This window comes from Suricata suricatta, chromosome 15, assembly GCF_006229205.1.
Source record: "Suricata suricatta isolate VVHF042 chromosome 15, meerkat_22Aug2017_6uvM2_HiC, whole genome shotgun sequence".
Lineage (NCBI taxonomy): Eukaryota > Metazoa > Chordata > Mammalia > Carnivora > Herpestidae > Suricata > Suricata suricatta.
In genome coordinates, this window is record NC_043714.1 from 38,922,558 (window position 1) to 38,928,947 (window position 6,390).

The window sequence follows — 6,390 nt, forward strand, 5'->3', positions numbered from 1 at the left end:
GTTCTGCAGTATTACCACCAGAGATGATTGAACTTTTTCAGTTTTGCTGCTTTAAAAGTTTTGGTTTCATATTAGTGCCAGAATATAACAGGGGTCTTTATCCTCTGAGGGAAAGATAGAAAGTTGCAAAGCCAAGAGTGACAGGCATTAGAGACTGTTCAAAAAGGATACTGATCTGGAATAATGGAATGATTTCCTACAAATGTGTTCACTTGCTTTTTTGCTAAAATAAGGTCCACAATCTATAATCTAACATCCTTGGGGCCTAGGGAGTTTTGGAACTCAAGATTTTTCAGACCTTTTGAAAGGTAACACGCATAGAACGTTGTATGTTATATAATAGCCCCAGAGGGCTGTAATGCAGTAAATCATAAGTGTACTAATACTTCTACAGTGAAACATCCATTAGGATAAATAGTATGTAGTTTGTTTAAATAATAAACCACGAAATGAAACAATTGGATAAAAACAAGTTGTAAATACTCTAATACTGTTATTTAAAAGTTTTGTTTAATGTTTATTTTTGAGAGAGAGAGAACGAGCGAGAGCATGTCAGCCCAGAGCCTGACATGGGGCTTGAACTCACGGATCACAAGATCATGACCTGAGCTGAAGCTGGATGCTGCACTGACTGGGCCACTCAGGCACACCGAATACTCTTATTTCTAAGAAAACATTTTATAAATCTTTTAAATACATGCAGGTTCAAATTCAGCTAAATAAGCCTGTGCATGTGCGGACCAGGAGCATCTACTGCCTCTGGTTGCCCTGCATTCCGAGCAGAGGAACTTCGGTGCCTATCTCTGGCAGCAGGCTGGAGTGGCCGGGTTACTGGTCACCACAGGAGCTGGGTCGAGGGAAGCACTCTACCAGGGGCCTCTGTGAGGACCTCTCCCCATGTCAGATGGTTCATTAATCTAGGTCTCCAGCTAAGCAGTTCCTCACTCATTACAAAAACCAGCATCAACTCACGGTCATTGATAAATGTGCATGGTTCAAGGCCAGCTATTGATCCATCCCACGTTTTCACCATATCATATAGGTATTTTTTCCCATTTACAATTTCATCTTCATCATCATTAGTATCTTCATGATTACCTATATTTAAATTTTAGTGTTTAGTTTTGAGAGAGAGAATGCAAGCGGGGGAGGAGCAGAGAGAGAGATGGGGACAAAGGATGTGAAGCAGGCTCTGCACTGACCACTGTGAGCCCAGTGTAGGGCTCAAACTCAGGACCAGGACATCATGACCCAAGCCAAAGTCTGACACTTAACTGATTAAGCCACCCAGATACCCATGATTACCTATATTCAAAACCATTTCACACACCCATTAGGTGGGCTACCATTCAAAAACAGGTATTGGTGACGATGTAGAGAAATCCAAGCCCTTGTGCACTGTTGGTGGGACTGTTAAAATGACAGTCACTGTGGAAAACAGGGTGACATTTTCTCAAGAAGAATTACCCCACAATCAGCAATTCCATACAGTCAGATTTCCGGGTATTCAGAAGAATTGAAAGCCAGGTCTCGGATATATGTGCACCCACTTTCATAGCAGCATTATTCACAATATCTAAAATATGGAAGCAACCCAAGTGTCCCATTGACTGATGAATGGATAAGCAAAACGTAGAACATACAATGGAATATTATTTAGCCTTAAAAAAGTCCTGCAATATGCTACAACATGGATAAGCTTTGGGGACACTATGCAAAGTGAAGCAGGTGAGTCCCAATAAAGATACTGTATGCTTCCACTTATATGAGGTACTTCAAGTAGTCAAAATGATAAAGACAGAAATTGTAATAGTGGTTGCCAGGGCCTGGGGGAGGGGAAGAACAGGGAGTTACTGTTTCTACATAGAGAGTTTCCATTTTACAAGATGAAAAGAGTAATGAGGATACTTTGTGGCAATGGGTGCTCAGCAATGTAAATATATTTAGTACCACTAAATTGTGCACTCAGAAATGGTTACAGTGGGGGCGCCTGGGTAGCTCAGTTGGTTAAGTGTCCGACTTTACCCAGGTTATGATCTCACGGTTGGTGGGTTCAAGTCCTGCATCGGGCTCTGTGCTGGCAGCTCAGAGCCTGGAGCCTGCTTCAGATTCTGTATCTCCCTTACTCTCTGACCCTCCCCTACTTACACTGTCTGTCTGTCTCTCTCTCTCTCTCAAAAATAAATAAAACATTAAAAAAAAAAGGAAATGGTTCAGGTGATACATTTTACATGTATTTTTTTTTTTATGTTTTATTTTCTTTGAGAGAGTGTGAGCAGGGGAAAGGCAAAGAGGTAGGGGGACAGAAGATCCAAAGTGGACAGCTCTGCACTGACAGCAGAGAGCTCGATGTAGGACTCGAAGTCACAAACTGTGAGATCATGACCTGAGCTGAAGTTGGATGCTCAACCGACTGGGCCACCCAGGATTTTATGTGTATTTTACCACAATTATAAAAAACCTATGTGCACACAAAATCTTAACAAACACTTCAGCGATTTTCTCACTCAAGACATGTAATAGGAGGATGGCTGGCAATGAGGAACATATCTTTGACATCAGCCTAATACTTTCAGCTGAGCTGACAAACTTTTGGCATAAGGTGGTCTTCTCATTAAACATCACTCTGGGCCAAAATCCATGCCAAGCATCTTCAAAACTAGATTTCTAATTTTGAAGTAATCTTAGATTCACAGACAAGTTGAAAGATAGTACAGAGTTACCGCGCACTTGGCACCCATCTTCCACTAACATTAAATAACCACAGCACATTCGTCACAACTAAGAAAGTAGGGGTGCCTGGCTAACTCCGTCAAAAGAGTGTGCGACTCGAGCTTGGGGTTGTGAGTTCGAGCCCCACATTGGGTATAGAGAGTACTTAAAATATTAAAAAAATAAATAAAAAATAAACTTTACTCAGATTCACTAGTTAACGTTTAAAAAAACCAAGAAATTAATAATGGCACAGTTCTATTAACTAATGTCCACATTTTGTCAGATTTCACTAGTTTCCCACTAATGCCTCCCCCCGCTTTTTTTTCCTCTGTTCTAGGATCCAGTCCAGGACACTTCACTACATTTAATCATCGTCCTTCCTTTGCGTCCTCGAAGTCTGTGGCACTTTCTCCATCTTTCCTGGTTTTCCAGAATCTTGAAACTTTTGAGGAGTGCTGGTCACATATTTTACAAAATGTCCCTCGATTTGAGTCTGTTTTTATGTTTCTCATGAAACATAAATGTGGTTTTGCCTCATTTCAATGCCAAGCATTGTTAATACTACTTTATCAACAGCATTCCAGAAGGCAGTCTTTTTTTGTTTGTTTGTTTAAGATTTTATTTTTAAGTAACCTCTACACCCAACATGGGGCTTGAACTCACAACCCTGACGTTAAGAGTTGCACCCTCCACCCACTGAACCACTCAGGTGCCTCTTCCAAGGGGCCCTTATTAACTGCAACAAGCAGCACCTAAGACGATTTTAATTTTTTTTTTTCGGTGCTTTTGCTTCTTCACGGAGGATAACTGTACAGCGCCGTCCCAAGAAGCTCTGACAGCTGCGGGGAGCACCTCTCGAGGAAGAGCGGAACCTCCCAGGCCTTCCTGACCAGCGTCCCGCAGGAAGACCCACTCCTGCCTGGCCCGGCTGGAGGATTTCTCTGCTTGCCCGTGTTGTGTTTGCATAGAGAAGCCCAGGGAAATTATACACACCCTTTGAATATTCTTCCTGTTGTTCTTTCTCATTCACTGGTCGCCCACCAGTGTGGTTGAGGTTTTCCCAGGAATGCAGCTCTGAAAAAGTTTTCTCAAGAAAAATGTTTTACTCAGATAGATTTTATCAGATTCATCAATATAATTTTCTGTGGCTTCCCGGTCAGTAGAAGATTCTCCCACCTGATTTGCAGATTCTTTTACATACAACGGTGCTTCAAGTGCCGTAGCCTCCTTGATGAATGTTCAGAAGCGCCTTCACGGTGCGGTTCTCCAGGGTACAGTCTAGCTATCTTCCACTACCCAGTCACTTCTTGTTGAATCCACTCAACCAAAAGGTAGTGAAGATCTTAAATTCTGAGGGGCAGCTGGCTGGCTCAGTCACTAGAGCATGCGACTATTGATCTCAGGGTTGTGAGTTCAAGCCCCACATTGATCCTTTTCATCCATAGGTATAAAACTTAACTTCTGTTTCTTTGACTCATATGTAGTAATGATTCTAGTCCAGAATCTTTAGTAAAATGCCTCACAAACACATCAGGACCAAGCTTCTGGAATAACTTCACTGTCTGTGCTATTGTTAATGAGAGGTGCTTCCTTCCTTCTTTTTATCTTCTCACTGTTACGAGAAGGGTGTCTGACTCTGATTTCATGAGTACCAAAGAACAAACAAACAAACAAAAAAGGCAACAGAATACCAGCGCTCAGCAGATATTTCGGGGGACATTGTGACAACCAAGTCTTTGGTCAGTTCAAGTCTGTTTTGCCGCAGAATGAGTTTTGGTGCCAAACTTAAGGAATAACTTTTGGTTTTAAGGGCTCTTCAGATCAGAATTTCAGATAAGGAACTGTGGACCTAATTTTTTTTGCAGATAATTTTTTTATGCAGTGTAAGAAATACCAGGTTCCTGATATATTAAGAAATGTTCCTGAGCCCTGAGGAAGGACAGGGACTCCTAATTTTTTAACCATTTAACCATTTTTGTTCCATTTAGTCTTGGAACAATGTATACGTTACAACCAGCCAAAGCTTCTGATTGCCATGGATAGCCAGCCTCATCACACTGAAAGGATGTTATTTATAGGAAGAAACATTTTGACCAGCATACCAACTCAGGTTGTACATAAAATTTGTTGGCTTTATATTGTAGTTTAATTTTTTTAATGTTTATTTTTGAGAGAGAGAGACAGCGTGAGTGGGAAAGGGGCAGAGACAGAGGGAGACACAGACTGAAACAGCCTCCAGGCTCAGAGCTCAGCACAGAGCCTGATGCGGGGCTCAAACACACAAACTGTGAGATCATGACCTGAGCTGAAGTCAGACGCTTAACTGACTGAGCCACCCAGATGCCCCTGTATTGTAGTTTAAATATATATTGGAAATAGCACCGATTCCTTTTTACTCATCTTGCCAGAAGTACAAGGGTATTAGGCTGCAAACTTCCACATATGTGTCAGACTCTGCACTTAGAAATAAATGTATGGCCCTTACAGGCACCCACATGGTTCAGTCAGTTAAGCATCTGACTCTTGATTTCAGCTCAGGTCATGATCTCATGGTTCATGGGATTGAGCCCCGTGTTGAGCCCTGTGCTGGTCACGTGGAACCTGCTTGGGATTTTCTCTCTTTCTCTCTCTTTGCCCTTCCCTTTCTTTCTCTCTCTCTCCCTCTCTCCCCCTCCCTCCCTCCTTCCCTCTCCCTCATCCTCTCTCTCTCTCTCTCATATATATATATGTCTCTCAAAATAAATAAAATTTTTTTTAAAAACAAGAACAAAATGTATGGCCCTTGAAAGTCCAAAAGTGAGTAACACGTGGACACGCATGCACACAAAGGTCAGCTGTAGGTGTCCGTGGCCAGGATTTATGATGTAGAATGAGACCTGAATAGAACACGGACTGTGCCGTCATAAGGCAAAAAGCAGGTAGAGGTAAAAGGGGGACTTGAGAGCAGTGAGTGATTGAGAGTCTGCCCAGAAGAAACAGGGAAGACCTGTGGGAAGTGACACTTGTACCAGACCTTGCAGGATAAGTGGGGTGTGAGAGCGAGGAGGAGACCGCTGGGGACCCCTCCCCTGGGTCACCTGTCAGTCCTGCATCTCCTAGCTCCACTGCAGGAAATGTCTTCTCACTCTACCTCGCAGCGAGCGGAGGCGCTGACTGAATTCTAGTTATAGAGGAATGTAAGCAGAAATGGGGTAAACAACTTAGGCAGCAAGACATAAAAGTGTGGCTGGTTACTCAGATAGACAAAATCATGAATGAAGAAGGATCTATTACAACCAATCCCTTAGAAATACAAGCAATCATCAGAGATTACTATGAAAAACTATATGCCAACAAACTGGACAACACAGAAGAAATAGACAAATTCCTAAATACACATGCACTACCAAAATTCAAACCGGAAGAGATAGAAAGCATGACTAGACCAAGAACCAGTGAAGAAATTGAATCCGTTATCAAAAATCTCCCAACAAATAAGAGCCCAGGGCCAGACGGCTTCCCAGGGGAATTTTACCAGACATTTAAAGCAGAGCCAATACCCATTCTTCTCAAACTATTCCAAAAAATAGAAATAGAAGAAAAGCTTCCAAACTCATTCTACGAAGCCAGCATCACCTTGATACCCAAACCAGACAGGGACCCAGCCAAAAAAGAGAACTACAGACCAATATCCTT